Below are 25,209 nucleotides of genomic sequence, written 5' to 3' on the forward strand. Positions count from 1 at the left end.
CCTTCCCCGCAGGTGCGCACTGCTCTGCGTGCGGCCGGGTGGGCGCCCCGCCGCTGCGGTCGCGGTAGCCGCTGGTAAGCTGCGCTCTGGGGCTGGGGCAGGAAGCAGTGGGGGGCGCTCGAAGAGCAGGGCAGCTTCGGCCACCGCGGCCGCCAGACCGGCCATGTGCTAAAGTTTCTGGGGCTCGGCGCCCCACTGGGCGCGCAGCGCGGGGCGCAGAGGCGCGGTGGGTGGGGCAGCACGGTCCTCCTAGCGCCCGCCCACCCCCGGCCCCCGCGGGGCGCAGCTCTGCGTGTTCTCATGCTGACTCTTGCTCTCTCTTTCCCTCCGCGCTGCCTCCCCGAGATCCTCCCTCCGAGCCCCGGCGCGGGGCATGAGGAGCCCCCGGGTGCCGCCCAGAGACCAGCCGGCTGCGCGCACACCTAGCCAGCGGCAGACGGGGACATGAGCAGCGCGCACAGGGTCCCGCGCCCGGCGGCCAGCCCCATCCGGCGGCGGCCCGCGGGTCAACGCTGCCCGGGAGAATGAGGCAGGAGCCGGCGGCAGCCTCCTTTTTTTCCTCCTCTTCGCCTTCCTGCGGCTCCGGCGCTCCGGACCCGGGCCGAGCTTTGGCTCTGCCGCGTGCCCCGCGCGCCCCCCAACCGGCTCCGGATGCGCTTCTCGGTAAGCCAGGCCCACCGCCTCGCGAACAATGCTCCCTTTGGAGGGCCCGGAGGCCGCCTCCGGGCCCCTGTCCTACCCTCCTTCCCCACTTAGAGCCTGGAAACATTCGGGGCTTCCGATTGAATCCTTCAGTTTCCCGTGTCCGAAACCCCGCCTGGAGGCTGAACTGCCGGGGCAGACCTGGTGTTTTCCTCTGCCTTCTGGAGAAAGATGCGGGCTTGACATGCAGGCTGGAGACCTGTCTGGTCTAGATAATGGCATGTGTATGCAGCTGGGTTCAGACTTAGCATTTGCGGGCAACAACTCTTACTTAGTGGGTGTCCAGGCCGTGCCGGGCAGTGCGCCTCAAAACCGCTCTGGGAAATAGGTTCCTGTTTCTCCTTGGCCCCGATGAGGAAACTGAGGCTCAGAGAGGTTGAATGACTTAATCAAGGTCACAAGGTTAGGAAGTGGGAGACCAGGATTGGAAACCAGGGTACTCTACTTCCCTGCCAGACTGTTCCCTTTGTAACAAACACACCTGTCTCATTTCTTCTACTGACTGCTTCCGTCTCAAGAGTCATTGCATGTGTGTGAAAATACTTGCTCCAATGAGCATCTGTTCTGATGAAACAAATTGCCGGTAGCATGCACTTTTTGTTCATCCTGCCATCACGTTGCTGCCAGCCCCTAATGTGTACTCCAAGTGTAAAGCTGGGGTTCTGTTTTCCCAGTCCTCTTGAAGGATGGAAAGGACAGTGGTTCCTCCTGTGTGCCCAGCACATGCTAGGCCTCAGAACTGCATCCTAAACCTTTCCCTGGGGGCAGGGCTCATCAAGGTTACCTGCCCCTGGTTTTGTAAATCTTGGAGATGGTCACTTAACAGGAGCGGAGGCTGATCCCAGACGGCCACTGTGCAGGGGCTGGCCTAGTGTTGGCTCATATTTGCCAGCCCTCAGTGTCAGCAGAACTTCACACTTCTGAGCCCAAAAGAAAAGGAGTTTTAATGCAGATCCGATGCCTGATGCATGCCCCCAGTTCTCTGGCTTGCCACTGTTAACTGTTTGCTTAAGTGCATTTAGTTCAGTCCTGAAGTGGGAAGCCACATGGAATCAATTGGTCCTGGTCTGAGGGGCTTGTTCCAATGGTGGAGTCACAGTGTTGAGCTCAGCTGTCTACACGTACATTTGTGTTGGTGCAGAGCAAGTCTCTTAGCAGTAGGGGCCTCTGTGTCTCGGTTAGTAAAGAGCAAAGCAACTGTGGACTGACCGGCCCCTCAGACCCCCTTCAACTAAGTGATTCTATGAGTGAAAGAACTAGTAAGTTACAGGCTTGAACTAGGGTGTCTTAGTCCAGTGATTTGGATAAACGTTCTACACTGATTGGGTTGTTGATTTCCAAGAAGAGTGCTTGGTTTTCAGGGAGCTGTGAGATTCAGGTTCAGCCCAAAAGAGGTGAAGCTGAAGCTGTGCCTAATAGATTATTTATTGGGCTAACGCATAGTGGCTATAAAATGTTCCAAGCTACCAGATTGGGGTTATGGGACAGGTTAGGCCTTTCAGTAGGAGAGATGACATTAACTCCTAAGAACTGATGACATACAATACATTAACAAGATGCCCAGCAGGCTAGAAAGCAGCAAGCTGGTGAGCTTTTCCTGTCCCTCCCAAAAAGAATCAATCTTATTTGCATAGGTAAAACATTCCCAACGCAAACAATTACTGCAAATAAATAAAGTGATTTTTTTTAGACTCTCCCAACTCCATTGTTTGCTGAGTATATTAGCGATGCCTGGAGCCTGCCTGAGCTTGGCTGTAGAGGGGCTGGGACAGGGAAGGTGGGCCGCAAGGGTGTTCAGACTCTGAGTTAGTTTTTGGCTGTGGGTTAGAGCTAAATCCATCACTTTGACCTATGGGCTGTTAATGGGGTTGTCATGGGTCTTTTTAAGATGTGGATTAATGAGCCTCTTAAAGTGTTGCCGAATCCCAAATGAAACGGGCGTGTCCCACCTTTTTCCCAGAAACTCAGCTCTCAGCGGGTTTTGTGACTGTTTTAAATTCACAAAACCAGAGCAAAGCTTTCATTTTTGACAGGCTCATACGGTCTGCAAAGGAAAAATAATGCATCTTGTGTGGGGATATTAATCTCCTAGCATTGTGTGTTTTAGCTTCTCATGATTAACTGGTAAGGTTTTGAATAAAAATGAATGCAGAGAAACAATCTTCATTAAGTTACTTTTGAAAATGCTGAGGTAATTATGAAATAACGATTTTTGTGTCATAGATCGTACTACTCAGAGCCAAAGCTGGATTACATCACAAAACATTACTCTTGCTACTGATATTTTTTAATTCATTAGTTTTCTCCTATTTTTTGCTTTTTTTCTCCCAGTGTGAAAATAAGCAATCAAGAATAAATTTTTCCTTTCCAGTTTTTCTTTGTCTTAAATCCAGGGTTTTTTTTTTTTTTTTTTTCTGTGAGATCCCTAAAGCTGAACTCTGCCACACTATGCATATAATGGCCTCATGTTAAAATATGTTTTAAGGGCCTCGGATTTCTTTTGGGAGAACAAGAGGGTTATGTGTAATAAGTAAGTAACAACGATGAGACGTTTTCCTTGTTTGCTTACTATTCTAAGTCAGGGGTTGAGACCATGCCCTCATGATTGCAGCAGCCACACTTAGCATCCTGAGGACACAGCCCGAGTGCTGTGGCATTTCTGCCTCAGTGAAGATGCACAGCTGGACTGATTGGAGTGTGGAGGAAAAGAACAGCTTCCAAAGGCCAGGAAACCTGGGATTTATTCCTGACTCAGTTGTTAATTGGCTTTGTGGCCATGGACAAATTATTTCAATTTGCCAGATCTGGGTTTATATATATGCAATGGGTGTGTACGTTTGCATGTATATGTGTGTGTATTGGTACCAGACGTCACCCTCCAACTCTAAGTTTGAAGAATCCTCAAAATTTGGAGATAGCTGGTTATTAATAGCTCCAGAATGCTCTGTACTTTAAGGTTACATAACATCCCAATTAGATATTCTTATAAACAATAAGAAATTGGTGATTATCGAAGATATGCTGTTTATTACCCTAAGTGGAGACTCCGCACCCTGAATGTGTGAAGGAGGATGGAGCTTTGATCTTAAAGGTGATTATGCCGGCTTCCCTATCAGAGTCCCCTTGCATGGTAGAGGCTCAGCACAAATCTGAGAGCACTAGAATGAGCATGACCGTCTCAAGGATCCATGTGGCAGAAGATGCAAGAACCATTATGTAATTTGGGTCAATGGGGTAAGAAGACTATGACATTCTATCTGTGTAGCTTTAGGGTTCAGGAGACTTGAAGATTTCGCCTCAATCTCAGGCTGTTCCTGGAAGGTAAGGAGGGGAAGTATGGAATTACTGTTTGCAGTTGTTTTGAAAATGGAGAGTACTTTAGTTAGAGCCTTGAACTCAGCTGAAGCTGGGAAATGGTGAGGAAGAAGTGTCTATTTGGCTGGTATTTTTGCCAGGTTTTGTGTGCAGGCTTCCTTTTAACATCTAAGAAAGTGTGTTGTCCCAGGTCAGTCTCCCTGGCGAAGCTGCAGTCATTTTCAGATAGAGAGGGCACGAGAAAGGAGCCACCAGCCCTTAAACATTTTGTCCTTGCAACTCTGCAAAGTAGATATTATGAACCCCGTGTTCTAGATGAGGAACCCAGGCTCAGAGAGCTGAAGTGTCTTTCTCAGTCTCTAATAATTATCGAATGGCAGAACCAAGCAATGTTTTAAATGGACTCTGCTGGGGTTTAAATCAATCCGTGCTGGACCTCATTTCCGCTGTTGCTGCAGTGTGTCTGTCTGGCAACCAAATTGTGTCCTTCCTCCCCAGTTTCTAGATAACCATGGCACTAAAAAAAAGCATGCAGATGATTTGACAGAAGTAACATATAGAGGTGATTTTGCTGTCAATAAACCTCTAAATTCACCAGGATTTTTGTTAGTACATTAGATTTCTTGTAACTACACGATGTCAAACATGTCCATTTCCAGAAAGATCCCTAAATAAGCCAAGTGTAACCCTAAAAGGGTTAGTGCTGGTGATTCTTTGGGAAAAGCTAAAAGAATTCCTCTGTGTCCCACACTCATCCCCCTGGGGTTCTGTGGGAAGTGAACACGAACTGACATATGCAACATCAGTCTGAGAAGTTGTCGCTAGGCTGCACCTCCTGAAAAAGGGACACAATAAAAGTTATGTAACAGAAGCTTTCAAAAGAACTGTTTCTCCTCCTCCAGGATGCCCATGAGTTAATCCTCCCCCAAACAACAGACTAGAGAAGGTATTCAGAGGAACATATGTAAGACCTTCACGGTTCACCTGCAGCTCTTAGGAGTTTCTGGGACTCGGGAGGAAAGGTAGGTGTCAAAGAACTTTTCACATTACGGAGTAGAGGTGCTGTCATAGCTGATATTGGGGACGGCCTTCGGAAGGTCACCCATGTGAGTATAGCAGCTGCTGTTCTTCGTTGTAAGTGTGTAGAGCCGACCAAGCATCCACCATTCCCAGGACTGGAGATTCCAGGGTCCTGTCTGTAACACTCAATTTACAAAGAGCAAAGGAAAATCCCTGAAATACTCTGTCGTCCCATCGCGTGGCTTTCCATTCTGGTAATGATACTCAGGCTGGGTTTCTTCACCAGCAGTTGAAAATGCTTCCGTCTCTGACGCTGGCCTTGCCTGTGTCATGCGAGTGACGTCTTCACCAATAGACCCCTCCTTCATCTCCCTTGGATCACTGAGCTACTTATATGGCAAAAGCTTCAAGTTTCTTGATAGGTGCTGAATGAGGAAAAGCAGACAGAATGAGTTAGAAAGCTTGACTATGCTTCATCTACAATCTGCAAAATACTGACCACATCTCAGCAGTCAGCACAAGTTTTTGATTTGGTAAATGAGGAATAACATTGCGTGTCCTCAGTGTGGCCCATGGAATCTGCATCTTCTGCCCCCAAACTTTGAGAGAACAGGTGCCCCATGGCTTCAGCTTTGGGCTAGATTTCTAATATGTGTAGTTATTAAAAAGTAGAAAACGCAAGAGGGCATGATAGTAGAAATGATTTCACACTTGTTTCCAGCAACAAGAATCACAGGATACATTCACTAAGAAATTTAGGTGTGTTTCTTGTTGTCTTTGTATGTGGCTTATGTCAAGTGCAGATAGCACTTCGTATGGTTAAAAACCTCCACCTTCCCAAGTCCTTCGGGGTGGCTGAGAGAGGCTAGGCTAAATGCCTTGGCGGACCCGAATTTTTGAAGCCTGAATCCCAAGGTCAGGTGGTGGTCTTGGTGAGGGTCAATGTATTTCCAGGTGCTTCTGTTCCTTAATAATCTATGACGAGCTGCTGTATGTACCTCATTTAGCATCACCGAGCAAAAGAGCAAACAGAGAATGCCCAGGGCATTTTCCCAGCCTGCCACGTTTCTCCACCTCTATCTGCTAATATGGTCTCGGGATCCCGATCCACTTCTTGATTCTTTTAATTCAGAAAATGGATGATAACGACAGTCATTTTTTAATGATCAATATTGATAAGTCTTATATATATATATATATATATATATTTTTTTTTTTTTTTTTTTTTTTTTTGAGACGGAGTCTCGCTCTGTCGCCCAGGCTGGAGTGCAGTGGCCAGATCTCAGCTCACTGCAAGCTCCGCCTCCCGGGTTTATGCCATTCTCCTGCCTCAGCCTCCCGAGTAGCTGGGACTACAGGCACCCGCCATCTCGCCCGGCTAGTTTTTTGTATTTTTTAGTAGAGACGGGGTTTCACCATGTTAGCCAGGATGGTCTCAATCTCCTGACCTCGTGATCCGCCCGTCTCGGCCTCCCAAAGTGCTAGGATTACAGGTTTGAGCCACCGCGCCCGGCCAAGCCATTTTTAAATAAAGTGAATGCCCCCGGAGAGCATCACGTGCAAGTTTAAAATGATTTATGAGTGGATACAGTATCCTTGCTCAGAGGGCTTTATTGAATACTTCTAAAACAGTACGCCCAGTTTTGCAGTGTTAAGTCTAAAGGTAGAAGTGAAAGCCACATCCTGTGTTCTTCATCTGAAAAGGAGGAGTGGAAAAATACACCTAACTTCTGAAAGGGAATGTTGAGACTGTTCCTCTATCACTTTTACTGACAAGATAACATTGCTTCGGTCTGAAACTTCTCTGTAGATGCAGCTTCTACACCAGGGCTGGTTGTCCTCGAGTCTGTTTGAGGACATCCCTGTGGCGGTTGAGAGTGGCTCTGTCCATCTGTGCAGGCATGGAGCCATCTCCTCCACAGAGCATGCGTCTCTCTGGTCCTGTCTGATTACCAGGATCCACCCCACACACACACCATCATTCTTTCCTCAGTCAGGGGCAACGGTTTAACAAACAGTTATGGAGCACTAGCTCTGGTCGAGGCACTGCTGGGCATTGAGGCTGCCGTGGTGGACACAGACAGCTGTAGTGTGTCATAGGCTGCTACTGTCATAGGCTGCTAGTGGGGCGTCACCCTCTGCCCTTTTTAAGGGGTCTGTTCAGAATCTGGAGGACTTAGCTGTTGCAGACTTGGAGGCACACGAGGGCTGGTGGGGAGAGCCCAGGCTGGGAGGAGGTGGCCTTCTCTCTCCTCTCACCTTGGTGCCTAGGGCCAAGCCACCCCCCACTCTGACCCTTCTCTGGTTTCAAGTGCAAAGATTGGGCCACTGTAGGTTTTTTCCAAGTGTGATCCAGGGACCACTTCCGTGGAAACACCAGGTGAGCTTATTAAAATGCATACGAGTGGACCTTGCTACAGACTTGCTGAATTAGAACTCCTGGGGATGGAGGGCTCAGAATCTATATTTTTAACACACTTCCAGGTCACTCTCATCTCGGGCACAGTGGTGTTCGAGAATCACTGGTTCTCACAGGTGGCGGATCAGTAATGCCCCTCCCTGCTCTCAGAATGCGGCACTCACCCCCCATGCTGGCCACTCTTCCCACCTTCACCCACCGCTGTGCTGTCCGAGTCCCTCGACCCTCTTCACCGTGCTTCCCACTCCTCCTCCTCTGCTCACTACAGTTTGCTTCCCATATGGTAGCCAGAATGGGCCTTTTAAAGGATCTCATTTCTCCTCGACTGGGAGAGCGTCAGTGCCCCCTGTGCCCAATAGCCAGGGACCTTAAGGTGACCCTCAGGGCCCTGCATGATCTGGCTCTCCATCTCACCTCCTCTCCCACCACCTGCCCCCTTGCCTCCCTCTTCGTGCTACAGTGCTAAAACCCACCCTATTGCCAGGCGTTCACTCCGAGGAGCCACAGGACCTGGGGACTGGCAAGGCAGGGTGCCAGCCCCAGTAGGTGGGGCACAGCCCTGTGAAGCTCTGTTTTCCGTCCCGCCACCACGCTGAAAACCCCTGCAGACTGACACTCTTAAGCCCAATTGGGCAGATCTGTTTCTGGGTCTGCCCACCACCATAGTAAAAACAAATTTCAAAGCAGCTCTTTAATTCTGGGCACCGTGTTACAGGGTGACTCATCATGGGACTGCATTGTCCAAGTGGCTCTAGAACTTTTTTTCAGAGGAAGTTTCTGGGTATAGACTGCAGCCCTCTTGGGCTGAACTGTTAACTCAGCCACTTTTGATCCCAGGGCCCTGTCATCCCTCCTTCTCTTCTTTCCACAAATATTCACAAGACACCTGCTACATCCAGGCACTGCGGTCCCCGCAATATGTGTCTTCGTGGTTGTATCTCCGACTGCCGCTCTTGCTTACAGATGAAACGATGTGGTCTGGAAAGTATTTCTCTGGCCTTTTTTTCCCCTCCTACCGAGAAATAGTTGCTCTGGCCTGTGTATCAACAGTAGCCCTTTTGGGGCCTAGGTTAAGCAAACTGCACTCGAAAGTATCAGTCCCTTGGCAAGTAGGAGGGAAAGATGGACTGTGTTGTGAGATTCCCCTCCGAGGCGAGCTGAGCGCGACACTGGAAGATCTGTGGGGTCTCTCAGCTGGGACGCATGCTCAGCGTGTGGGGCCGGGCCTTGGTTTTCTGAAAGCCAGCCTGCCCAGCAGTGCAGACGAGTGAAAAAGGCCGGGACAACTTCAGACCCTTTTGGGTCTGACGTTGCAGATGCTTTACCTTGAATCATAAGGAGGGAAGCATTTTCATTCTCAGCATCAGTCTTCTTTGGGATGCTTTCTGTGGACACGTTGACCAAGCCTTCATTGAGAGGCCACTAGCAAAGTGGGGTGGAGGATGAAGGTAGAGATGTTCCCTGCCTTTTATGGATTCAGAGACAGTTGGGGAAAACGTGCTACGTAACTACCTGTAGCCAATTAGAGTGATTGACATGTTCCGAGAAGGCAGAGATGGGAAAGATGGGTTTGGCCAGGGGAGGGTGGAGGCGTTCGACTGGAGTCTTGGGAGATGAGAAGGAATTTCTTGAGCAGAGATGAGCAGGAAAGGCACTCTAGGTAGGAGGGCAAGTGTGAGCAGAAGCACAGAGGCCTGTTTATCAGGGAGAGGGGACTGTGTTGTAGGTCTGTAGAGTCAGGCTGAGGCCACGAGGCAGAGACAAGGCTGGGTCACTCCTGCTTAGATGGGAGTGGGTCTTGAATGCTAGATTAAGGAGGGTTCCACGTCTTACAGGTGACAGGGAGCTGTGGGAGGGATTTGACTGAGGATTCGCATTAAAAAGATAGCTGGTAGCCCTGTGTATGACCTCCCATACCCTCTATATTATAGGATAGTGAAGATGTGTAAAATCTTCAAGAAGAAATACTGTGCGGGAACAAGCATGGTTGTCCCTGGTGTAACCTCAGGCACCGTTTCTCTGATTGCAGTGTCTTTGCTTGTCTGTATCTATTGACTGATCCTCTGGGCCCTGCTGCCCAGACCCCAACTCTGCCAACTCTGCTGAGGCTCGGAAGGAAAGCAAGGTAGCCGCTGGCTTCAGCACTTGCTGCCCAGCCATCGTGGACTCTAGCCAACAGGAAATGGAGCGGGCAGTGTCCCAGCCTGATTCACCGAGCCGTGGGTCTCCCTGTGCCTCTGCAAATACATTCAGGCTGCTCCTGGCCTAAAAACAATGCTCCCAGACTTACATCCACAGCTGAGAGAATCCAGGGCACACATTGGCCGGCCAGCTTCCCTGAGCTTCCCCCAGCAGTGGGCTCAGTGGGTGGGAAAGGGGGTCACAGTCAGGAATTAAGGCATGTGCCACTCAGTGACCATTTGCTTTAAAATCCACATGCTTGGCAGGGCTGGTGACTTTTGCAGAGCTGGCTGGACAAAGGGAACATGAAGAAGGGAAGAGTGTCTCAGGGTCGTGGGTGGTTATACTACCCTTGACCTTCACTTTCTTATTGCTAAGGAGGAGAGAGAGAAAAAGAGAAAAATCATGTTCCACAAACCGGTGGGCAAATTCTTAGCTGGTTTCTGTGGAGTGCGGGCCTGGCAGAGAGCCCTCTTCATTACTGGCTGACTGCCAGATGGTGCCAAGGGCATGGCATCCTGGGCAGTCAGCCTCCTGGTGAAGATAGCCACCCTCTGGAGGGTTCCTCACGCCAGGACGTGGGCCTGGGAAGGGAATGCAGCTCCACCCTCCATGGGTCCCATTTACAGGTCAACAAATTGAGGCCAAGAGAAGCGAAGTGGAATTGTGGCCGAGCAGGACATCAAATCTTTCTGGAGTCAGTCATGATCCTTGAGGCCAGCCAATGTCCAGTGCCCAGTACTGGCAGAGTCCACCTGGAAATGGACAGTTTGTCTTCACACTGCCTTGCTGCCCACCACGCACGGAGGACATGGCTTTCTCCTTGTTCATCTGTCTTCCCTCTTGGAACCCAGGCCCAGAGCCATGGGGCTGGGCAAGAACCCTAGATGTCTGGCCCTTTGTTTGTTTCTTGGTTTCTGAAGCTCGTGTGGAAGTTGAATGCAAGCAGAGAAAGGAATTCAGTAGCAAGTTATCAGAGCAGATTAGAATGGTTGTCAGGATCTGGGCATGGAAGTCGATGGGGCTGAGTTCTCTGTTTGGAGCTCTAAGGCTCCTGAAATGCAGCATCAGGTGCTGGGAAAGCCTTTCATCCTGGTTCTCAGAGCCCCTGGTGCACACTTACATACATACATAAGTTTAACCCAAACCATCTCGTGAGATCATCATCGCTGGCTCCATCTCCTTCTCTCAACTATCTATTCCCTGGATCCTCAGTACCTGGGGCGAACCTTGCTTGGCACCTGGAAGTTACTCCTGGCCTGTTAGTGACCGGACGGAGCATGCATTGTGCAAAGGGATTTGTGCAGCGGTCAGTCTGGCTGAGCTTTTGGGGCAGCCTGGCGCTCCTGACTGTTTCTCACCTTACCAAGTAGGTTCTCCTAAATGCATGAGAAGCTGATGACAACTCTGCTGGCTGACTTCAAAACAGTAAAACCTTCAGGGCTTTATTAGGCAGATCTATAAGTACAGTTCCTGCTCATAAAATGCATCCATCACAGCCCCGTGGAACATAAAGGAATTGTTTGCAAACTTTCCCAGGTTATTACCCCCAAACTTAGTAAATATATGTATTGGATAAATAATCTTGGGAGGCCCATCAATTATTGCAGTTTCGGACAGAACTAATCTACCTGCTGGCACATTTCATAGGTTTCACCACCTTATTGACTCTCATTTTAATGAAAGAGGAGAGCAAAGCTATAAAAACTATCCTCTTGGGTTAGGGACCCGACCAGATGATGGATGACAAAACAGTGTAGAAAATGTATGAGTTCTGTGTGGTTATTCAGGGTAATTATTATTAAGACATTTTGAGCATCTGACCTCAGTTCCGTTTGTTTTCCTGGGCAAGGACCTAGTACCTCCCAGATTCTGCTGCACTTGGCTGGCGACTCTCTGTGCCTACAGTCTCACCATTGGAATGGCAGTTCTTCAACAGGATTTTGATGGCTGTCACAGTCACTTTGGGGAACATGCACCTTTTATTTGAAGCTGTTCTGCGAGTCAGATTGTGAGGCACTGGACAGACCTGGATTGAAATCTGAGCTTATCCTCTAACTCCCTGTATGATTCTTGGACAATGTGCTTCAGCCTTTGTGAGTCCTATTTTCTCTTCTGAAAAATGGGCATAATAACAACAATTAATGGTAATCCCAGCTTTGATTAATGTTTACTGGGTGCTTACTGGGGTGGGGACCCTGTGCAATAGGTCCTTTCCATGGACTCGTTCACTGAATGTGTACAACAGCTTGATAAAGGAGTTACTTTTATTATTCCCATTTTACAGATGAAAATACTAAGCCTTCAAGTATGTATTGGTGCATACGAAAACATCTCAGATAGTGGTTTTGAACATGGGTAATCACTTATTTCGCTCAGCTAGGTGACCTTGCTGCGGGGCTCGTGTGAGGTTGCAGTCAGACTGGCTGGGCTGGAATCACCTGCGAGGCTTCCTCACTCGAATGTCTGGCACCTGAGCGAGAAGGGGGGCACAGCCTAAGGGTGGGTGTGGGGAGGCTGGCACAGCTGAGACTCTCCATCGCTCTGTGGACGCTCCGTGTGGCTGGGTAGCTGTACTGCCTACCTGTAGCCTAGGGCTCCATTGCCCCAAGAGAGAGCAGACAGTTGTAGGAAGTGGGGGTGTCTGTATCCTCTTTGGTGATTGAGCCTCACAAGTCACATAGTATCACTTCTGGCGTGTCCTTAGAAGCAAGTCCCTAAGGCCAGCCCATATTCGCGGGGATGGGGGGCAGTTAGACTCCATCCTCTGATGGGAGGGGTGCCGAAGGGTTCCAGTATGTTTTCAGCCACTATGGAGTGCTCAGGTGCTTTACATAAGGTAGACCGTTGCAAGGCAGCACACTGGGGTTTCGGATCCTGAGCACGGCCGTCACCCCCCTGCAGTGTAAAGTGTGAAGCACCACAGGCCCTGTGAAATGGGACCTCTGTAAGCATGTGAGCTGTTTCCCCTTCCGATGTCCTTTCTGAAGAAGGAAGCAGAGCTGTGTGCGAGTCCAGCTGCGGCTCCTCAGCTTCAAAGAGGCCCTTGGTACCAACCCTTGGGGCAGACCATCTCCCCTCCCCTCCCCTGCTGTCCCTGGCCTCCCTTCTCTTCACCCGGAGCCACCTTCTCACTTTCCTGGGTCCTGGGCAATTCTGTTTTCATGGGCCTCTTCCTCCATAAAAAGAAAAATTAAAAATTATTTCTTAGGACTGAGCTGCTATTAAAGATGAACATATTAATGTTATATATTAAAACATTTTCTTCTACCCAGAAGTTCGTTGTTTTCCTTCTGATTTTAAATTGGAACATTTCTGTGGGCCCTGGGCACTGGGCACTGTGCCTGCTGCATCTGAAGGAGAATTTGGCTTGCCCTTCCCCCTCCACCCCTCCCCGCCTCCTCTCCCTCCCCCTTCTCATCTTCCGCCTCCACTATTAACTTTTCCGCTGGACCACCACTTAGCAGGCTGCTCTCCTCTCCTACGCTGTGAACTTTCAGGTTCTCCGAACCCTGGGCAGCCCCGTGACTGGTAGCTGACTGTTCCCGGTAACTCTGGCTTTCCTGTTTCCTGGTCCTTCACCAAGAGTAGACCTCCCTTGTGAGGAGGAACTTGAGCAGGAACTCATCTTCCCTGTAAGCCCACAGAGCTGTCACCGCCGTCTGGCTTCTGGCTGGTCTCTCAAAGCAGAGAACCGGAAGGGCCTCCCTTCCTGTGCACCTGCAGGGGTGGTGGCAGCGCAGAGATGGCTGCTCTCCTGGCTCTTGTGTCTGACGCCCCAGCCAACCCATCCATCCGTGAATCCTCCACTCAACCATTTAGGAAACAGCTTTTTACTGGTGAGCATTTCATGAGGCCTATCTTGTCTCCTTCATCATGGAATTTAGAGGGACACAAAGAAAAAAAAAACAAAAAAACCAAAAAACCTGACAAATGATTCTAAGCAATGGGAGATTTTTTTCCCCAAGAGGTGGGGGTCTCACTCTGTTGCCCAGGCTGGAGGGCAGTGGCTATTTACAGGCGCAATCATTGCACACTAGAGCCTTGAATTCCTAGGCTCAAGCAATTCTCCTTTTTTAGCTTCTCAGCAATGGGAGATTTTTTGTAAGAAATTGGCATTTCATGGAAATTGAAGCAAGAAATGCATTCTGGCTTCATGAAGGAGAAATGAAGCCATCAGTGACCAGGATGTCTTCCTTCCTCTCTGTCTGGAGCCCCAGGTCTCACCATCTGGTACCCTTTGTCTCTAACTTTCCTTTTCAACTTTGGGTTTCTCTTCTTGTCCTCTGAGCATATATATGGCCAAACAATGGTCACCCTAATATGGCAGCCCCAACCCTACATTTGTGTGGCCTTAAAGCTCACTCCGTCTCCCTGGGGCCTAAATTCCCAGGAGAGAAGTAGAGTGGCCTGGCTTGGTGAGGAGCCCTCTGCTCTAAACAGCTGTGGCTGGGAGGTGGTGTCACATGGTAGGGAAAGCTGTCCCTCGAGGCTGTCACTGGGATAGGTTCCCCAGGTAGGGTGTGCAGGAGGGGAGAGAGAAATAGCGCGTTCCCCACGCCTTTGCCTCAAAACCAGTTCCTGGTTTAGGGTGGTGGTTGCCAGCCTTTTGATGTCCACAGAAGAGGATATTTGTTTAGTTGGGAAATTAGTATAAGATTGCCCAGTTTTAATCTGCCTTCTCTCATCAGCATGTGATAAATAATTTAGAAAACAGGAAGACCTTAATATTAGAATTGTAAAAGTATTTTAAATTTGTTCGTTAATCAGATTAATCAAGTGTAATTAAATTAATCAGAGTGTATTGTTCTTGGTTTTCCCATGTCACCACTGACAACTGAGACTTTGGTCGTAGAGCTGAACCGGTCTGTGGGCTTACACCGGGCCCCACAGCACTCGGAGTCCTCAGAGATCATTTTTAACAATAATAATGCAACCCAGACAGGAGCAAAAAGAGTCGACCTGTGTCTGGAGCCTGCTGAAGTTGGGGGACAGGGAAGCGACATGATCTAGTCTGTGATTTAGAGAGAGCCCTTCGGCCATGGGGTGGTTGAACTAGCATTCACAAATCAGAAATCTGTGCTGGCAAACGCTTTTAAATAGAGGAAATGTTTGGCATAGGCAGACACACTCAAATTGACTGATTTCTGAAAGTGCATCCCCGTTCAGAAGCTAGAGCCAAGGTCCCACCTCCTCGGGGGTTTTCCCTGGAGCTTGAGAGGATCTTGTCACTTGCCCACCTCCGAGTCTGAAGACACAGGCTGGCAGCAGTCGTGTTCATGACGTCACCTTTGACGGTTGATTCCTTTTTTGGAGAAAACCACTGGCTTTTGGAATAATTTTCGCCCTCTCTCCACAAGAGCCCTGCGATTCATGTAAGTTCTATTTATAAAGCCCCTTCGTGGGCACAGGTCAAATTTAACAAGTGTGGAATGGGTGGGCAAGGCTTACTGGCCCAAAATGGCAGATGAGGAAAAAGGCTCAGACTCCCTCAGGAGCCTGCCCGGGGCCACACAGCTCCTAAGAGATGGAGCAGGAATTGGACCAGAGTCTCTGCCGCCAAGTTCATCTCCCTATTACTATACACTCGCTACACATGCCGCTGAGAGGCTGTCCCTGATCTTGGCTCTGTTGTCTCTTATGTGTCCTAGCTGGGTGCTTAGTCTCCTAGGGTTGCCATAACAATACCAAAAGCTGGGTGGATGAAGACAACAGAAATGTATGGCCTTGTAGTTCTGGAGATGGGAAGCCTGAAGTCCATGTGTCAGCAGGGCTGTGCTCCATCAGAAAGCTCCAGGGGAGGGTCCCTGTCTCTTCCTGGTTGCTGGTGCTTGCCCACAATCCTTGGCATTCTTGGCTTGTAGCTGCACCACTCCAGCCTCTGCCCCTGTCTTCGCATGACCTTCTCCCTGTGTGTCTATTTGTCTGTGTCCAAATCCTCTTTTTCTCTTATGAAGATATTAGTCATTGGGTTTACTCACCCTGACTCATGTGACCAGATTTTAACTTAATTGCATCAGCAAAGATGCCATTTCCAAATGAAGTCACAGGTACTAGCGGTTAGGACTTGAGCATATCTTTTTGGGGGACACAGGTCCCCTATGACACTGAGACACTGCCAGGGGGCCCCTAGTGGACCACGCTCTTACCCAGAAGGTTCTGTGCCTGGTCAGTGTACTTCCCTCCCTGGGTTTTCCTCAGTCCCCTGCTCAGGCCCATGAGGTGCTTCCAGTAGGGGCTGTGCTCATGAGTCCCTCTGCCAGGAGGGGCATGAAGTCAGCTGCTGCCAGCCTGGGGACGGGTTGTGCCGCTTTCGCATCTGTTTGAGATGCTGCCAGTGCGTGGCCTCAGTGAGTGGGTGGCAGTGCAAGCACAGTGTGTGTTCTGGGGAGCGGGGCCACCTCTGGCTGGAGGTGTCGACTTCCTCAGGGCTCCTGGCAGCACCTGGGGCATTACTGGTCAGGGTATCATTTTGACCTCAGGGTGGCCGAGGAAGCTATGTTTAGGGAAGTGGTGTGGAGCTTAGACATTCGAGCTGGCCTGGTTCTTTTTCCCCCACCAGATGACAAGCGTCTCTAGGGCAGGGATGCCTGGCCATCTCTATGTCCCCTCCAGCAGTTTCAGGCTCATGGGAGCTACCATGTGTCTGCAGCTTTAGTCCCACATTGCTGTGACCCTGTGAGGCTCCCCTGGGCAAGTCTCTTCACTCTCTGAGCACCCTGCAGGGCTGCTGTGGGCTTCCATGAGACGATGCATAATAAAACCATGCACGACTTGAAAGGCCTCCAAGTCCCCGCAGCTTTCCTTATTATCTGGGAGATGCCTCAGGACGAAGTGGCAGGACCTGATTGAAGAATACGGTTGAAGACAGCACCTCGATATGTCTGGTGGTGCGGGGATAGGTGGCCATGTAGCCCCAGTGAGAGCCACTTATAGGAAAAGGTGGTAGATTTGGGCAAGGAGGTGGCCCCTCCGAAAACTTGTTGCAGTTTCAAGTGAATTTCTCAAGACACGTCAAGTTTTAGGTGTGCTGAGTCTGCAGTGACCATGGCCAATGGGATGGGAAAATTTTCGTGCTAGAGACCAGTGAGAGTGAACATGGACTCTCCAGAGAGTTTCATGAGCGTCCCTGCCAAGGACTAGTGGAAACCCATGCGGGTGAGGACAGGGATAGTGGGAGAGGTGGGAGGCCACCTGGGATCTTGGAAAAGAGGAAGCTTCCTTTTGGCAGCATGGGAAGCAGCCTGGGAAAGTCAGGGTTGCAGGATGGGAATCCAGGGTTTTAGCAGACAGGAACCTGGAGCAACCTGGCTGGGCAGTGCTGTCAGCAGACCTAAGAATATTGACTGCTTGGCCTGTAAAGGAAAAGTCTGTTGCAAAGTGGAATTGAAAGTGGCCAGGAGCCAACTGGGAAGGGGCCGCCCTCACTCCTTATGGCTCTGAGGGGTTGGGTCTGTCCTCAAGTCCTGTGTGTGGCCCTGATTCCTAAAGCTACCTGGCTGCTCCCTGAGAGCAAGAGCTGCTTTCTGAAAGACCATGGATCCTCCCCCACCCCCGCCACCCCCGGCAAGCAGCCAGCGGAGTGCCAGGGGCATAGCACGTGCTCAGTTAACGAGAACCGACAAGACCCGTTGCCAGAGGCGGCTTTTGCTCCACTGCTGGAGTTCTCAACCCAACTGTCTGTGAGAATAACCTTTCCAGGAGCATTTGAAAAGTACTCATGCCCGGGCCTCCTCACTCTGTATTAATGTTGCAGTTGGTCTGAGCTGGAGCCTGGCACCAGGCATTTTCAGAGCTGCTCATGGATGCTGCATTCATTATTAAGATTCACCACCAGCTCCGAATTGTGGCTGCACTATGTGGGCACGTGCCTGGTCTTTCTGGGCCTGTTCAGTCATTTGCAAATAGCCTTGCAGAAATATACATGGTGGGTCCCACGTGTGCCTGGCACACAGAGGCACCCTGGCTGATGCTGATTCAGAGTCGCAAGACGATTTTGCCCTGTTTTGGAGGGTAGCTGCCCTGTGGAGATGACTGCTCAGGGAAGCTGGCAGCTTTCCAGAAGAGAGAAGAGGAGCAACCATTGCCGATTGGATCATCCAAGCTGGGGTAGCGTCTGTCTGGCTGTGAGCACTGGTTTAAGGTGAGCGTTAAGGTCCCGTGGGATGTCAAGAGTGTTTGAGGAGAAAGAACACATCTTCTTGGTCTAGGTCGCCTTTCAATGAAAAAAATGCCATTTTGTCAGAAATTCCCCTCTTGGGGGATCAGGCCGTGCATTTGATGTTAACGAGCTCTCGTTGAACACACGCTATGTGCTGCATCTGTGCAAGGGCTTGGGGACCCCTAAATGAATTTGACAAATTAGACAAAGTCATGCCCTGTTGGAGCCCAGTGGCTTTCGCGTCCCCCTTCCCCAGGCACCTTAACCCAGGACGGCCACACTAGGAGGAGGAGGGCGGGGAGGGAGAGATTCACATATGAGGGTCCGGATTTGAAACGCTGATGAAGAACGGGTTTTGCGGGGCCCTTGTCAAGAGTTCTGCTCGTCGAAACATTTTTTTCTTGGTATAAACTGTTCCTAATCGACTGAGAAAGGTGATTTGGAACTAGGCCCATGACCTTCTGCAGGTGCTGAGCTGTAGGGTCTATAGATTGTTGGGATTTTACATAAAACAAAAAGCCCCTAAGGCCATGCCTGGAAGAGCAGGCTTTTCCACAGGTCAGCCTCCTTCTCTGCATATTGCAGAGCTTCAAGAGATCTTAAAAGAAAGGACTCTTTTAAGCAAGGGTCAGATGGGATAAGGATGATGCACAGCGAAGGTGTAGATGCGGTTGCAGTGAAAGAGAGAGTGAGGACCCAGAGACCTCCTGTCCTCAGCCACAGGCGGCTTCCTCTTGGAGTCCGCGGCACGTGCATATTGGTGCTGGGCACTGCGGGATGGAGTGTTCATCCCAGACACACGTTCCTGCTGGGCACCACCTCTCTCCTGGTGATAGGTTGGAGCTGAGGGCACAGAAATGGCCAAGGCAGGGAGTCAAGCCAGACAGCCAGCATCTCCAGAGAATGGTGACAGATGCTGTCTGCCAGGTAAGTGCGGGAAGTGCAGAACCAGCCTTGAAGCTGGACGAGGGTCATACAAGGTGTCCCAGAGAGGGGACATCTGAGCTGCACCTTAAAGGAAGAGTAGCAGTTAGCCATGTGCAGAAGGGTAGTCTAGGCAGGAAGAACAGATGTGTCTAACCCAGGAGGACAGCATGGGCCAGTGGGAGGAGAGCATGGGCCAGTGGGAAGGGCAGGAAGCTAGGACTGGGCAAGATAGAAAGATGTGCCTGCTGGTTTGATGGGGTGAGGGAAGTGTGGGGCCCCATTTTAGCTCAGTAGTCAAAGGCTTGAGTTCCAGCAAAGCACACACGTGTGCATGTTCTTAGAGTGTGTGTGGTGCGTGTGTGTGTGTATGTGTGTGTGCATGCATGGGAGGAAAGGGAGTGGAGAGTTGTCAAATGAGGCAAGCCAAAACCCAGGCAGTGGGATGGTCACGTTAACATCTTTTACAAGGGAGTTCCCGACACATCCTCCAGGATCACGGTTCACTCAGCCTCACATTGCTGCAAAGCGGGAATTTTACCAATGATTTAAAGCCCTTCCAAGGGCTTCCAGGATCTCTGATCTTCCTGGCATAACTCTGGCATCTCCCTCACCCTCAGTGCCCTGTGCCCCAGACCTCGGGAACGTGTTTCAGGCCCAGTTTTTTCTTCCTTTGAGCCATGGCACGTGCTGTTGCTTCCACTGGAACACTCTCCCGCTTCTGTTCCTCCTTTAGATCTTAACCCACAGTTGCAGTCCCTCTGATCCTGGTCCCTCCCACTGCAGGCTGTGCTCCTGTGTCTCTGGGCTGCTCCACCACACGGTGCCTGCCCATCATAGCATCCACCACCAGGTGGCCTTTTCCTTGGTAGGTTCCTTACAAGCATGCAACATGCTTTGTGCACCTCTCAAATCTTCAACACCTTGCGTGGTACCTGGCCCCAGGTGGGCACTTGGTCGCGTATTTGTTAAATTATTGAATCCTTTAGAAAGCCCAAGCTCAGCAAGGTTAAGAAACGTTTCTGTCAGTGAGTAACAGAGTGGACATTCAAACCGGCCTTCTTGCTGGTCCCACTCCTGTGCACCTCTCACTGCACCTACCCAGTTGCTGCCTTTCCTACCGATCTCAACGATTATGCAGTCAGCTGTGGGGGAAATGGGGCTGAGAGTCCAGTCTTCTAGAAGGTGGAGTGAACCAGGCAGGGTGTCAGTGTTCAGGCTCAGTGGGGAAACTGAGGCAGAACCCCAGAAATAGAGATTGGGCCATTCCAGCTAAGTAGGGGGAGTGCAGAGACATGACCCTGTACCCACTGGAGACTTCATTTGTGGCAACAAGACTCACTGCAGCCCCACCTCCTAGGGCAAAGCACCTCCTGCCCCGTTTTGCGTGGAATAAAGCTGGGACTTCCATGAAGGGTCTGGGCCAGGTGTGATGGGCCAGCCAGGAGCTGCACCACACCCTCTGGAACTCTAGAGGCCATTCCAAGCCTCACTTGTTTTTCTTTTCGCAAAAACAGAAGCAGAAAGCCTCTGCTCTGTTTGCCTTACTCTGCAAATAAAAATGGAATCAGGAGAGCAGCAGTTTGAATCCCACTTGCAAGCAGTTTGTAAAAAGTGCCCAGGTGCCCCAAAAGGTGGAAACATTTATTTTCCATTTGCAAAAAATAACACTTTGTTATGTCGATATCATGCGGCAGTAGAGTACTCTGCAGTTTGCACTTTGGGAGTGCAAAGGGCAGGGTCTCCTTGCAGGCCTGGCTCTGGGAAGCCTCCTCACCACAACCCTCCATGTTTTCCATGACACTCTCCAGCTCCCAGGGCGGGCTGCCTTGCCTGCTTAGCAGGCTCTAAAGTCGTACTTTACAGTTCATGCCGTGATTCGGGCTTGCGTTGGAATTTGTTCTTTCAGATAGCTCTGTTTGGCGTATCTTTTTATTTCACAGTAAAACCATTTTTAAAAATTAATGCGTGCACATTGTCAGAAATCAAATTGTATAGGCGAGTGTATCATGAAAGCCCTGAGAGATCCTGAATGCTTGCTTTGTGCCAGGCTCTGTTCTGGGGATGTTTTTCCTGTAAACTCATTTAATCCTCATCACAACCTTGTCCCCACTTTGTGTGATCCAGGATTTGCATCCAGACAGCGCATTGATCGTCTTTGGACCCCAGTCATGGACTTCCTGATGTGGAAGAGGAAGCCATGCCAGACTACTGGCTCTTTCTCCTCCTCTCAGTTTCATCCGTGCTTATTAAAGTGCTTTTTAATCTTTAGATACATTTTTCTCCAGCACCCTTGCACAGTGCGTCTGTCTCCTTATTTCGTAAGGTGAGGTTGTTAATCCATATTGTTTCTTTTGTCTTTCCTCTCAAGCTTCAGTGCCACCCACCTACTACCTTCAGGCTGACATTCCTTCAAGGTTGCTGAAGTTTGCATCCCGTCCTGAACACTCTAGCATATGCGTTGCCCATAGCTTGACTCTGAATGTTGAGAACAGTAGGTGACATTGCTGTAATTATTGCTACATTAGAGGTGTCTAATGCTGGGTTAGCTCATGCGCTGGGATGACCTTTTCTTCTCCAGAGATCAGTGTCAGAACCCCTAGACCACTCAAAGCAGAATGGCCCAGAACAGACTTGAGTGGGTTCTCCCGCCTACACAATGTCAGTTGCTTGGAAGCATGCCATATTGTAGTTTGCTTCATCTTTAGATCATGACTTCATTGTGCAGGATATTTTTTCTGGGATTTCTGGTTGCCTTTCTTTTTTTCTTCTTGCTTTATATGCCTTTTTCATACTCTCCCTTTTTTCATACCACCTGTTCCATTGAGCCTTTCCCCATTGTTGTTTTTGTTTTGTTTTGTTTATTTCTGGAGAGCTAACCCCTCTCAGGATGCTCACCCCTCCTTTACCCAGGGTACTGTATCCTCTCCAAGGCTGCTGCCCCCAGGTCATCTTGGGCTCGCCATCATTGCTTTCCTGGGTTGGAGGCTCTGTTTGCTCAAGTCACTTCCTAAGAAAAGGTACATGGAAAGTAAACTGTCTGAAAATGTCTGTATTTTATGCTCACACTGAGGGTCGATGTCCAGGTTCTAAATCATTTGCCTTTAGAATTTTGAAGACTTTAGAGTTTTCCTTTTTTCATTTGCCGATGAGAAGTCTGATTCTTGGTTCTTATCGACTATTTATTTTCTGTTTTTCTTGTCCAGAAGATGTTAAGAATTCTTCTTCATTCATGGGGAATTCTTCTTCATTCATGGGGAATTCTTCTTCATTCATGGGGAATTCTTCTTCATTCATGGGGTTCATGTATTACATGAGGATAGTCTCCAGGGTGGGTCTTCCTTTATTCATTGTTCTGGTCATCCAGTGGACTCCTTTCATCTGAAAGCCCACGTCCTTCAGCTCTGGGAGATTCTAATGGAACTGATTGTTTAAAAATCTTCATTTGTTTTCCGTTCTCCATATCTGAGCCTCTTACTTGTCAGCTCTAAAATCTTCCAGAAAGGGATTGTATTCTTCTACATTTTTCTCATTTCTTTGCCTTTTTGCTCTTTATTTTAGATTTTGTTGACTTCATTTTCCAGTTTGTCATTTTGATTTTTTTTAACTTTTAAAAAACATGTTGTCACTAACATTTTTAACCTCTGAGAGCTTTTTCTTGTCTCTGATCATTTCTTTTCCTAGAATCTATTTTTGTTTTATAGCTACTAGGACACTGAGTGCTGGAATAGTAATTAGAGCATTTTGTTTGTTTGTTTGCTTTAGTCCATGAATTATTTCTGTCTCCTCTGTGGTCAGTTTTTGATTGTTTTGACCCTGCTCTTCCCGCTGCTCACTTTCTGTTGTGCCTTTTCGTTCTGAGTTGAAAAAAGTCTAGCAGCTCTTGTGAGATTCTTCTTCGGCCTATGAGTAAACAGGCTGAGAAAGACTGGGTAACTGACCAGGGGTCACCCTGGTAGAAATGTGTAGCTGGTAACCAAACCCCAGTCTTCTGATTTCTACTCTGCTTCCCTTCCCCCCAAAACTTGATTGATTTCAAGTAGATTTTAGGCCAAGACTTGTCCCACTTTGCTGATTGCATGGAGGCCAGCATCTCTTGGTAACTGGGGCTGTGGGAGAAGCTGACTTTCCCATCACTGGTCTGTGACTCATCTGTGGTATGCTGGAGGCCCCAGGAGCTCTGTGGTTGTCAGGAGACCATGCAGCCACATCTGGGATGGTTGGTAGCTTCTCACTGGCCTGATGTCCTTTGTCAAAGATGAGACCCCAGAATCCACTCCCAGGTATCCCACAGCCCCCACAAAAAGCTAAGGCTTCTCCCTCTCAGAACAGGAGACCTGTGCTCTGAGATGGGGACCACAGTGGAGCAGCACCCACTAGAAGGACTCCTGGGTCCCCGAGGCTTGGTTAGAAGTAAATCTTCACCTGCATGCGGAAGAATTCAAGGCAGTGTTTGACTGCAGGCAGGCTGCATGTCTTAGTCCATTTGGGCTGCTGTAACAAAATGGCATAAATTGAGTGGTTTCTAAACTACATACATTTATTTCTCACAGTTCTGGAAGCTGGGGATTCCAAGATCAAGTTGCCAGTAGATTGAGTGCCTGGAGAGGGCCCGCTCCATGGTTTGCAGATGACCTTCTTCATGCTGCCTCCTCGCCTCTAGTGGAGGGAGATGTGGAGAGCTGTCTGGGGTCCCTTTTATAAGGACATTAATTCTATTCATGAGGGCTCCACCCTCATGACCTAATCTCATTCCAAAGGCCTTACTTCCTAATACCATCACCTTGAAGGTGAAGATTTCAACATATGAATTTTGGGGGGACACATTTAGATCACAGCAGTGCAAAATTAGGAAAATGTGAAAGAAACCATTAAACCATAGATACTTTAGCTCATGTCACCCTCCTCTTCTGCTCCTGCGACTTTCTCCTATAGAATATTCCGACTTGCAGAGAGAAACAGTGAAATCATTCAAAGGAATTTCTCGGCCCTCCAGCTTTGGAATGCTCCTTAGATCACATGGAATCTGAGACTGAACCATTTATTGGGAGCTTTTCTTTATTCCTTTATTTTTTTTTTTTCATTTATTCAGCAGATGTATATGAAATCTTCCTGTAAGCATAAAATGGTGCTTAAATACAAGAGGTGAGAAGGGTGCAGAGTCAATTAAGACGCGGTGTCTGTCCTCAAGGGCCCTGCAGCTCAGAGGGAGAGACAAACGTGTGAACAGGTGCACTGCGAGGCGGAGGGAAGGCTGCACTGCTGAGAGGTACAGTTAGTGGGCTGCGTGATTGCGGGGAAAGGAGTGATGAATTGTGCTCAGGGGAACTGAGGCAGACTGGTGCAGAGACGGCACCAGGGCCGAGCTGGACAGAAATTTGAGTGTTATTAGATGGAACCAGTAAAGGGGGCAAGGCATGGTTTGAACAAGAGCCAGGGGTCAGAGGCTCACAAGTGCCAGGCCTGGCCCAGGGCTGCTGGCCCCCGTTGGTGGGAGTCCAGGGCAGCAAAGGACTTGGCCATGTGAAGATTTGGGTTTCTTGTCTGGTGAGGGCACAGTGCCTCCTTCTTAGGTCTGTGCTGGGGAGTAAATGAGCCAGCCGGGGCAGGAGGTGGGCTCCATACTGGTTGCATAGTAAGCCTTAATCCAAGTTAGCTGTCATTGCTTATGACAAGGTGGCCAACAGTTCCACCTGGCCTTGGAGTGCATACTAGTTTGGAGAGCAAGTGGTGCCGGGTTTCAAATAACATTAAAAACAGTTCATGGCAAAAGGGGAGAAGCAGATGCCCTTAGAAGGGGTGCAGCCACCTTCTCCACATCGCCATTTTGTGGACAGGCAAACAGAGGCTTGTAAAGGAAAGATGTAGCCCATTTATGTGCAGTGAGACAGGACCGAAGGCATGTGGTTTATAGATGCCTTTTGCTTCTTTTTTGTTTATTTAGTTGGTTAGTTATTTTGCTCCCTTTACCTATTTTTTAGGAGCGTATTTTTCCCTGCTTTTTAGTTTCAGTACTCTTGGATAGATTTCTTTCTTTTATTTTCTAGCATAATGTTTGAGATGGGTAAGAGACAGTCCAGGCAATAGCTTCAGAAGGTGTGTGTTTAACAGGGAAGCAAGCAAGTGCTGTTGTCTGGCTCGGCGTAAGAGCTTTCTGACCGGCAGAGCTGACAGGAGCCACTGCTTATGGACTGCTTTGGGAGGTGATTCATGCAGCCCTGGAAATGCTCAAGCAGAAATCTGGGCAACCATCTGGTGAAACTAGTAGAGAAGGGAATGAGGGTTCAATGAGTGGTCAGACTGGAAAAGCCTGAACATTCTCTTCCTCCCCAGAGAGTTGGGGGCCAGGGATTCTGCTCATGTATTCAGACCCTCCTGCTGTAAGCATTTTGTGAGCCTCTCCTGGGCGCCAGGCCTCATATAGATGCCAGTAATAAGGATGTTAAGGGACAGAGGCAGGAGATGTAAATTTTCTAATGTAGAGCAC

At 49.3% G+C, this 25,209-nt stretch overlaps 1 long non-coding RNA gene across 1 annotated transcript in view; it reads left to right on the top strand.

Annotated features, from left to right (window-relative positions):
- Positions 1-243: 243 nt before the first annotated feature.
- The window catches only part of LOC112628925, a 49,112-nt gene continuing 24,146 nt past the window's right edge, over positions 244-25,209 (top strand). The window contains exon 1 of the long non-coding RNA XR_003120504.1: positions 244-663. This is a non-coding gene — a long non-coding RNA (uncharacterized LOC112628925). The remainder of the gene's footprint in view (positions 664-25,209) is intronic.

Source organism: Theropithecus gelada, chromosome 7b (genome assembly GCF_003255815.1).
Source record: "Theropithecus gelada isolate Dixy chromosome 7b, Tgel_1.0, whole genome shotgun sequence".
In the NCBI taxonomy this organism is placed as follows: Eukaryota; Metazoa; Chordata; class Mammalia; order Primates; family Cercopithecidae; genus Theropithecus; species Theropithecus gelada.